This window comes from Salvelinus sp. IW2-2015, unplaced genomic scaffold, assembly GCF_002910315.2.
Source record: "Salvelinus sp. IW2-2015 unplaced genomic scaffold, ASM291031v2 Un_scaffold4377, whole genome shotgun sequence".
NCBI classification, from domain to species: Eukaryota; Metazoa; Chordata; class Actinopteri; order Salmoniformes; family Salmonidae; genus Salvelinus; species Salvelinus sp. IW2-2015.
In genome coordinates, this window is record NW_019945647.1 from 1 (window position 1) to 11045 (window position 11045).

At 45.7% G+C, this 11045-nt stretch overlaps 1 pseudogene; it reads left to right on the forward strand.

The window, feature by feature from the left end:
* The first annotated feature begins 322 nt into the window (after nucleotides 1-322).
* LOC112077200 (prickle-like protein 1) lies at nucleotides 323-3715 on the forward strand (annotated as a pseudogene).
* Nucleotides 3716-11045: the final 7330 nt, after the last annotated feature.

Consider the following 11045-nt stretch of genomic DNA (forward strand, 5'->3'; position numbering starts at 1 on the left):
AAAGAGAGAGATGAGGTTGAGCTATCAACTGTGTGTGTGTGTGATTAACTGTGATGAGGTTAACTCATTGTAGACATGAAACATTGAAGTGTTTGTTTCAAGCCAATGGCTGACTTCTTTTCAACATACAGTACAGTAGTTAGGCTTTAGTCAGTCTGCTCATTAAACACTGGAGATAGACAGTAGCCTACTGAGGCAATGTGACCAATAAGCTTATTGCACAATTAGTAACTGAAGTTGAATTCATCTTGTGTTTCTGTTTCCTAATTATTGTATAGGTAGCAACAGTATTTAACAATGTCTGTTTATTTCCCCCCCTCAGATCATTTTTTCTGACGAGTGCACGGAGGCCGAGGGGCGTCACTGGCACATGAAGCACTTTGCCTGTTTCGAGTGTGAGACGGTGCTCGGCGGTCAGCGATACATCATGAAAGATGGCCGCCCCTACTGCTGCGGCTGCTTTGAGTCTCTGTACGCGGAGTACTGTGAAGCCTGCGGGGAGAATATAGGTGAGTCAATATCTCTGGTTCATATGTGATCAATCTACYCCTGATTACTGGAATAAATAAAGAGTTGTTGACAATGTGTAGCCTGTTGCTGAAGCCTTTAAGAGATGTTGCTCTACATTCACCACCTCTCCCTCTCTTCCCTACATTCCTCTCTCCCTCCCTTCTTGCCTCCACCAGGAGTGGACCACGCCCAAATGACCTACGAGGGTGTCCACTGGCACGCTACAGACACGTGTTTCTGCTGTGCCCAGTGTAAGAGCTCCCTGCTGGGCTGTCCCTTCCTGCCCAAGCAGGGCCGTATCTACTGCTCCAAGGCCTGCAGCCTGGGAGAGGACGTCTACGCCTCAGACTCCTCCGACTCGGTCTTCCAGTCCGCCGGCTCTCGGGAATCCCGCCAGAGCCACATGGGCAAGAGTAGCCATCCGGTGGCTGAACAGTGGAGGCAGTCCCAGCTCTTCAACCCGGTTGCAGTGGCTGACTATAACAAGACTCCTAGTCTATATGGAGATAGATATAGAGGGGACAGAGATATGGATATTGTGGGGCAAAAGCTGTCCCACATGGGCATCACTGAGGAGCACACCTGGAGGGACCGAGAGGACGCTCCGGAGGATCCAGAGGAGTGGGCCGAACACGAGGACTACATGACCCAGCTCCTGCTCAAGTTCGGGGACCGCGCCGGGGTGTTCCAGACGCAGCCTTCAGAGGAACCCAGCACCAGTAGGTCAGCCGAACCCTGGCTGAAGCCTGAGACTAAACCAGCCTCCATCTCCACCACCACCACCAGTCCCACGAACCAGAGCCACCGTCACCTGCCTGAGATGTACTGGGCCCAGTCCCAGGATGGGCTGGTCAGTAAGAAGCACCTGCCTGAGATGTACTGGGCCCAGTCCCAAGACGGGCTTGGGGATTCGGCTTACGGAAGCCATCCGGGCCCTGCTAGTGCCAGAAAGATCCATGATCTGGATCTGGACCAGGGGCTGATGGACCAGAGGGTTAGCGCTGGGGGAGCAGGGTTATGGATGCTGGACCCCAGGCAGTGGTGTGAAGACTCTCTAGYGTGCATCACAGACGAGCTGAGGAAGACTGAGCACAGTGTCGGAGACTCCATGGACTCTCTAGCCCTCTCTAACATCACTGGTAAGAGTTCATATCACATGCGCTTCTTTGTTCACTGTAAAACAGTGTTTGGTGAACTTCTGGTGAAAGTAGTCTGGTAAAGGTAGTTCTTAATTTCAGTATAATAATGGAGATTTAAATGGAACCGGAAAATAATGTATAAAAAGCCATGAAACAAAATAGCTACAGTAAAGAACTCTTGTTTTCCTGCTTCTTTCTCGAGTAACACAACTTTATATTGTCCTGTCCTCCCAGGTGCGTCAGCGGATGGAGACAGTAAGGAGGGTCAGATCCTCTACTCCCTCCACAACCTGCTGGACCCAGAAGACTGTGAGAAGATGAGCATCATGGGCACCCTCAACTCCTCCATGCTCCACCGCAGCGCCAACTCTCTGGATCACCAGGAGGGGGCAGCAGACCAGGAGGAAGAGGAGGTGCGGAGGGGGGCGCAGAGGGTACAGGGGCCGATGTCTTTGCCCCTCCCACCCGTRCCTCCTAAACAGGAGGTGCCACCACCTCACCTTCAGCTGCCAGTGTTGAGGAGGAGCAGGTCCCAGTCCACACGGACACCTGGCCAGCAGATGGTCAAGTTCTCTGAGGACACGGTGGATAACGGGTCTTACCAGAACCTGGCGGTGCGTCAGCCTCCTCAAAGTGAGAGGACGCGTCGGAGGGTGTACCACCACGAGGACCCCGAAAGGCCACGCCGGCACCACCACCTGGCCGCCACCACAACCGCAGAGCCGCTCGGACAACGCTCTTAACCTCCTGCCTAAGGAACGGGTGCAGAGGCCTACGAGGGACATGGTCTGAGTTCCCTTCAGGAACACCATGCGGCCCTCTTCAACCAACCTGGCCCTGGTGCTCACAGGCCGCCACCCTATCCCACACCACTTCGGACTACTCCCTCCAGGCTCGGGGTGACCGGGATCGCGACCGCTTCCTAGGTGGCCTGTACGCTGACGAGGAAGCATGGTGCTCCACCTGCTCCTCTTCTTCCTCAGACTCTGAGGAGGAAGGTTACTTCCTGGGGCAGCTCATTCCCCAGCCCAGGGTTCCTAGCAGGTATCAATACTACACCGAGGACTTCCCAACACGCGTTACGCCATGTCGCCCAACGACTCACGGACTAAATCCAGAAAGAAGGGTCACAGAGGCAAGAACTGCATCATTTCATAATCTAGATGTACATTCTCTGTTTTACTTCCAGCACTAATCATTTGTGGACAGGTGAGACCGTTCTTTGTAGTTTGACTTGCTGGACAAAGCATTGTCCATATTATTGGACTTCTTATTATGGGTCATGTCTAACACTCAAACCATGCCAGGAACCTAAAAAAAAAAAGACATTTTCTCTTTTCTTTTTATAAAATTCACCAAAAACACATTTTTTTTTTTACAACATTGTATGATGAACCATTGAAAGTATTCCAGCAATACCATTGTGTGCATTAAATGGCAATTAATGCAATTGTTAATGCTGACAGGGAGAGGAATAGTTAGTAAAGTAGACTTCTAGAGACTACACAACATAATTATTTAATAGTACAAAATATGAATGTATATATTAAGTTAAATTTAATACGGTATTTTTATATCCCCGATTTTAACTAAGATTTTTCTGGTTTTGATGTAAACAAAGTTGGCGTAGGGAGGCGGACAGCTGTTGTCGTAGTAACAAGCAGATCTATTTTGCACGCATCACTTGTCAATCAATCAATCAAGGCTTTACAAAAAACAAAACAACTGTTGCCAGGATACAAACCATCTGCTACTCAAATCAAAGTGCCATAATATCTGGTTTCTGGTAACAATTTACAGTTTCTGGTAGGCTAACAATTAACATGAAGTTGCTCTTAAACCTCTCAACATCAATGTAAAGTGATACCTGAGTCCTTCCTGTATTCCAATGTTATTTCTCTAACACGCTTGTCCCTCAGGGTGTGAAATACAATGTAAAACCATCCTGTCGAGATTCATTTACATTACAGAGGTCTTCTCCATACATGCCCTTTATACAGCGCAGGTTATTATACCATAATACTTAACTGTTGTGATATAAAAAAAGGTTTAATAAATATTCTTACACCCAACGTTTCAGAAAATGTTTCAGTTTCTCGTATATACTAGAATAAATGATTTGATAGCATTTTTGGACAAAGTAAATATTAAAATATACAATGCAAATAACTTGGTGTTCAAGCAGTGCACCTAAACCAAACACTGACCKACAAAGTACCATCGGATGGCACCAAACCTGATATGTGAARGYTAGATACTACATAGTCTACTAGGCCATTTACATAATAAAAACCATCTTTATTATTGTTATAGTCAAAAATCATTTAATCATCAAAGACGTGTCAGTTCCACATATAGAAAGTTGAGTTGAGCATCTGATGTTTAGAAAGTCTTCTTCTCCCCCCAGAGAAAATGAGCACTGGTGGTGAATACAACATCCTGTCAGGAAACACTACATGTAATCACATAGCAGGCCAGTGCCATACTGGCTGAAGTAGAACAGTCAGATGAACACATTTCCCATACAAAAGAAAAGAGAGAACGTGTATATTCTCAGACCATACAAGACTTTACACAAGTAGCACAATCCTACTCCCAGGCAGTAGCACCAAAAGTCTTGCTTCAGCTGCTGCCATCTCAAATCAAATGGACCTAGCAGGAAGAGTTCATAAAAGCAAGACATTGCTTTTTAACTGGACTCTTACAGTACCAGTCAAAAGTTTGGACACACCTACTCATTCCAGGGATTTTCTTTATTTTAGCTATTTTCTACATTGTAGAATAATAGCGAAGACATCAAAACTATGAAATAACACATATGAAATCATGTAGTAACCAAAAAAGTGTTAAACAAAATATATATTTATATTTGCAATTCTTCAAAGTAGCCAACCTTTGCCTTGATGACCTCTTTGCACACGCTTGGCATTCTCTCAACCAGCTTCATGAGGTGTGCATTCACCTGGAATGCATTTCAATTAACAGATGTGCCTTTGTTAAAAGTACATTTGTGTAATTTCTTTCCTTAATGCATTTGAGCCAATAATTTGTGTTGTGACAAGGTAGGGTTGGTATACAGAAGATAGCCCTTAAGTCCATACTATGGCGAGAAGAGCTCAAATAAGCAAAGAGAAATGACTTTAAGTCATGAAGGTCAGTCAATCCGGAAAACGCAAAGAACTTTTAAAGTTTCTTCAAGTGCAGTCGCAAAAACCATCAAGCACATGATGAAACTGGCTCTCATGAAGACCCCCACAGGAAAGGAAGACCCAGAGGTACCTCTGCTGCAGAGGATAAATTAATTAGTTACCAGCCTCAGAAATTGCAGACCAAATAAATGCTTCAGAGTTCAAGTATCAGACACATCTCAACATTAACTGTTTAGAGACTCGGTGAAATCAGGCCTTTATGGTCAAATTGCTGCAAAGAACCACTACTAAAGGACGCCAGTAAAAGAAGAGACTTGCTTGTGCCAAAAAAACACGAGCAATGGACATTAGACTGGTGCAAATCTGTCCTTTGGTCTGATGAGTCCAAATGTGCTTTTTGGCTCCAACTGCCGTGTTCGTTGTGAGACGCAGAGTAGGTGAACGGATGATCTCCACATGTGTGTTTCCCACCGTGAAGCTGGAGGAGGTGATGGTGTGGGGGGCTTTGCTGGTGACACTATTTGTGATTTTTTTAGAATTCAAGGCACACTAAACCAGCATGGCTACCACATAGCAATTCTTGCAGCGAATGTCCATCCACCTGGTTTGGCGCTTAGTGGGACTATCATTTGTTTTTTCAACAGGACAATGACCCAACACACCTCCAGGCTGTGTAAAGACTATCTGACCAAGAAGGAAAGTGATGCAGTGCTGCTCAGATGACCTGGCCTCCCATCACCGACCTCTACCATTGAGATGGTTTGGGATGAGTACGACACGAGAGTGAAGGAAAAGCAGCCAAAGTGATTCAGCATATGGGGAACTCCTTCAAAGACTGTTGGAAAGCATTCCTCACGAAGCTGGTGAGAGAATGCCAAGAAGTGTGCAAAGATGTCATCAAGGCAAAGGGTGGCTACTTTTGAAGAATCTCAAATTATTTTATTTTGTTTTAACACTTTCTTGTTGCTTATCATGATTCCATATGTGTTATTTCATAGTTTTGATGTCTCACTATTATTCTAAATTGTAGAAATAAGTAAAAATAAAAGAAAACCCTTGAATTTAGTAGGTGTGTCCAAACTTTTGACTGGTACTTGTAGTACAGAAAATTGTCTGTGGTCGTGGATACGGACCTATAACACGTCACAGCATCATCATTAGATTACCAGTTCCAGTAAAAAACACTGATGACGTCCCTAATGGTTACACTGGTTAACAACAAGTTTTAAAATCAGTAAATCCAGATGAACACTATTAGCCAAATTAATAGGGCAGTTCTACTAGTTAAGGACATTGTAAGAGTTAAGGACATTGTAGAACCAATACCCTCATGGGGTGGTGAGGAAGTAGCTGAACAGGACTTTAACACTGTTTCTGACAACATTGACTAATTACTGCTGGACATTATCAGTACATATTGGTCACCTGGTGCACGTCCGGCCTGAAACCCAGAAAGATGGGAAAACATGGGGCCAATACCGCTCAAGATATCCATAGTCTTAACACATGGCAGACCCCTGGGAGTCCTGCCCTCACTGTATGCKCAAACTGGAGGCCCAACAAAAAGACTGGACCTGATTGGCTCCCTTACAGTAAGATGGGACGCGATTGGCTGTTTGTCTCAGATGGAGGGTTCCGGTTGTCGTACGACCTCAATCACCTGATCCAGATCGGAGATGAAGTGCTTGAGGTCGTCAAGGCAACGCTCCCTGATCTCTCCCAGGTTCTCTCGGAGTGGAGTCTGCAGCTGCTTCTCCAGATTGGCGTCCTTAGCAACCAGCATCTTCACTACCATGCCAAACGTCTCACAGTCCTGCCGGTACACCTGGAAAACAACACAACATCAGAKACAGGAGCCAATAACACTTCATTTTGGTCATTTAGCAGATGCTCTTATCCACAAGGYATTTCAGTCAGTGCAATCTAATACAACATGATCAACAAGTAGTGAACATGTTCATCAACTAGAGAACTGGAACAAATGAACAGTACGAGCTCTTCAGAGATTAGGAACATCAGTAGTTCCTTGGAAAATGGGTCTGGTTTTAGAAACTATTTCCTGATGAGCCCAGAGCTCACGTCTACATGCTCGTTCAATAGCCCTGCTAAGGGAGAAGTGAACACTCTGGTGTGAACAACACACACTTCATTGTGTTAACACATAGACCCAGGTCTCCTGTCAGCACACAAGCCTTCTTATTGGCTAGCCTGGCCCCAGAGCCATTCAAAGCCCAGTAAAGGAGAGGAGTTGAGGCTCTAGGGCTTGGGACAGGTGTGAGGGGAACAATGAGAGGAGAGGTGTTAAAACCTTGATGAGAACTGCTGACCCACACCGAGGCTTCAATGGCTCACACAGACCAAACAGCAAATATACTGCTGATGTCATACAAGTTCAGACCTAGTGCAGTCTAATGATTTGATCAGAGGAGGATTGGTCTAGTTTATCTAAAATTAATTCAATCCAACATCAACATTTGGATTACAAGAGCTAAATAAAAGAAGGCCATAAACCTGTAATCTTTCCCGTCACGATAAATCACAAATTGAAACATGCACTGACAAGGAAAGATGTAAATAACGGAGGGAAAACACCAAGAGAAGACACTGTTGAACTGTCATTAAGATGAAAAACAGTCCACCCCATTGCCCCAGGGTGACACCTGGAAAAGGTTCTCATCATAAACATGCAGAAGGAGAGAAAAGTGGCCTGTTTAGAATTGTGACCTTCTACAGACCAACATGAGAGCAGAGAATACATGCAGTCCAGATCATTATGGACATTCCAACATGGTCCACTCACTAGCCCTTGGTTACCACACCTTGACAGCTCTCCACTGCATACTTTGAGCGCTGGTCTCAGACAGCACGGGACTGTGCCGTCCAGAGTAGTTTAGCTTACAGCTACAGTCCTTTTCCCAGGGCCTCAGTCTCGGAGTCTGCTGCTATAAGAGGTGAGTCACTGTCAGGCCTTTAGGAAACTAACACAGACCTGTCACTCTATTTTCCCTTTCTCCCATACTCCCTCTCTTATCTTGCTCTCTTTTTCTCTCTCTTCAATTCAAGGGCTTTATTGGCATGGGAAACATGTAAACATTGCCAAAGCAAGTGAAATAGATAATAAACAAAGTGGAATAAACAAAATGTACAGTAAACATTACACTCACAAAAGTTCCAAAATAATAGACATTATAAAATGTCATATTATGTGCAAATTGTTAAAGTACCGGGAAACACCCTGTCGTTCTCAACTAACATCAAGGCGGTGGCCCGTTCCTGTAGGTTCATGCTCTACAACATCCGCAGAGTACGACCCTGCCTCACACAGGAAGCGGCGCAGGTCCTAATCCAGGCACTTGTCATCTCCCGTCTGGATTACTGCAACTCGCTGTTGGCTGGGCTCCCTGCCTGTGCCATTAAACCCCTACAACTCATCCAGAACGCCGCAGCCCGTCTGGTGTTCAACCTTCCCAAGTTCTCTCACGTCACCCCGCTCCTCCGCTCTCTCCACTGGCTTCCAGTTGAAGCTCGCATCCGCTACAAGACCATGGTGCTTGCCTACGGAGCTGTGAGGGGAACGGCACCTCAGTACCTCCAGGCTCTGATCAGGCCCTACACCCAAACAAGGCACTGCGTTCATCCACCTCTGGCCTGCTCGCCTCCCTACCACTGAGGAAGTACAGTTCCGCCAGGACAGCGGAGTCAATCACCACCTTCCGGAGACACCTGAACCCACCTCTTTAAGAATACCTAGGATAGGATAAAGTAATCCTTCTCACCCCCCCCCCCCCCCCCCCTTAAAAGATTTAGATGCACTATTGTAAAGTGGCTGTTCCACTGGATGTCATAAGGTGAATGCACCAATTTGTAAGTCGCTCTGGATAAGAGCGTCTGCTAAATGACTTAAATGTAAATGTAAATAAATAAACATAAATATGGGTTGTATTTACAATGCTGTTTGTTCTTCACTGGCTGCCATTTTCTTGTGGCAACAGGTCACACATCTTACTGCTGTGATGCACACTGGTATTCACCCAGTAGATATGGGAGTTTATAATTTTTTATATTTTATTTATAATAAATTCTTTGTGGATCTGTGTAATCATCTCTCTCACCTGCTGGCTCCTGTCCTGTGTGAACAGTGAGGTGAACTATCACTAATCTTCTCTCTCCTACTGGCTCCTGTCCTGTGTGAACAGTGAGGTGAACTATCACTAATCTTCTCTCTCCTACTGCTCCTGTCCTGTGTGAACAGTGAGGTGAACTATCACTAATCTTCTCTCTCCTACTGGCTCCTGTCCTGTGTGAACAGTGAGGTGAACTATCACTAATCTTCTCTCTCCTACTGGCTCCTGTCCTGTGTGAACAGTGAGGTGAACTATCACTAATCTTCTCTCTCCTACAGGCTCCTGTCCTGTGTGAACAGTGAGGTGAACTATCACTAATCTTCTCTCTCCTACTGGCTCCTGTCCTGTGTGAACAGTGAGGTGAACTATCACTAATCTTCTCTCTCCTACTGGCTCCTGTCCTGTGTGAACAGTGAGGTGAACTATCACTAATCTTCTCTCTCCTACAGGCTCCTGTCCTGTGTGAACAGTGAGGTGAACTTCACTAATCTTCTCTCTCCTACTGGCTCCTGTCCTGTGTGAACAGTGAGGTGAACTATCACCAATCTTCTCTCTCCTACTGGCTCCTGTCCTGTGTGAACAGTGAGTGAACTATCACTAATCTTCTCTCTCCTACTGGCTCCTGTCCTGTGTGAACAGTGAGGTGAACTATCACTAATCTTCTCTCTCCTACTGCTCCTGTCCTGTGTGAACAGTGAGGTGAACTATCACTAATCTTCTCTTTGTGCTACACTGGGTTCAAATGCCTTCGCTTTCATTTTTCTAGATGTATATCGTTTACTGTCTAGTGATATAAGTAGTGTGTGGATAACCTTATTTACTATTTATTATGGATTGATTTGTATTTTATTTTCGTCACTCGATGTGATGTGCACTGCAGAGAACACCGGAAGAAGAATTATCACAGCAAAGTATTGTAATGTTTGTTTATGTGACAATTCATCTCATAAGGGACGYGTTTCCAACTGGCGATTTGACACGAAAATAAAATGTAATTCATTCATTCACTAACYCTCATTAGACCAAGCAGAAAGTCATCAGGACACAAGGTTGAGTTTAGGTCAAATATAGATTTAGTCCAATTTAAACTAGCTTATTAATTATCTGGATTCTAGGGCTCGATACGCCAGGCCGATACAGGAAGCTAACAGGCCTGGGGGAGTGAGTGGGTGCGTGCTGGAGTTGAAGACGAACCACAGCTGAGTTTGGCTGGGCAGGAATGTGAAGGTTGGGGTGGGGGGGCCAGATGAGGACATCTAAGCCGGGTTACAGTCGGCATGCATCCCAAAGGGCACCCTATCCAGTGCACTACTTCAGACCAGGACCCATGGGGCCATGTAGGGAACAGGGTGCCATTTGGGACACAGCCTCAGTCCTCCACCTAACCCAACCCCATTAACAGTTGCTACTGTACTGCTAGGCATTTTCACTTCCAGGCTATTTTTAGCCAATCACAATGGTGCTGGTTGTGGACTAGAGCCAGGCTATGTAAGGAAGGCAGAGGCCATGATAATGAAATCACATGAAACCTCTAATGGCTATGATATCATATGTATGTTAATCAAGAGCCCTACCCATTCACACACGTACATAAATGACTGTGTTAATCAGCACTGCATTGTGTTAAGGCTGTATTGTTAGTTCTATAGTAACTGAGATGGTCAGGCAACATTGTGACTGTATTTCCAACCTCAACTTCTTAGTTACTACACCATGAGCGGTTTAGATTCATAGCTAGGCTATACTGAAAGTGTACGGAATTAAGTTGTTAATAACAGGAGCCAATCAGTCCAAAGCAGGAAGTGCCATGTTCCAACTCCTAACAACGCTTACAATGCATTTCATAGAGCACACTGTACTTTCACATACTTCCTGTGCGACCCMTGACCCCATTACCCAATCAGGGAGGAAGTTGCTCTTGACCACTGGAGGTGTGGGTGGCTGTGGGTTTGGGTCCTGTTGTTGAGKTTATTGCTTTGAGCATGGAGGCGTCGACTGGTGGGAGTGCAGGGTCTGATCTCTGGGTTGTGGATCAGAGAGATACTGCATACCGGAAGGACAGGGAGGGGACCCAGCCGGGACACGGAGACAGGGGCCACAGCCCCTCTCTGATTAGAGCCTGG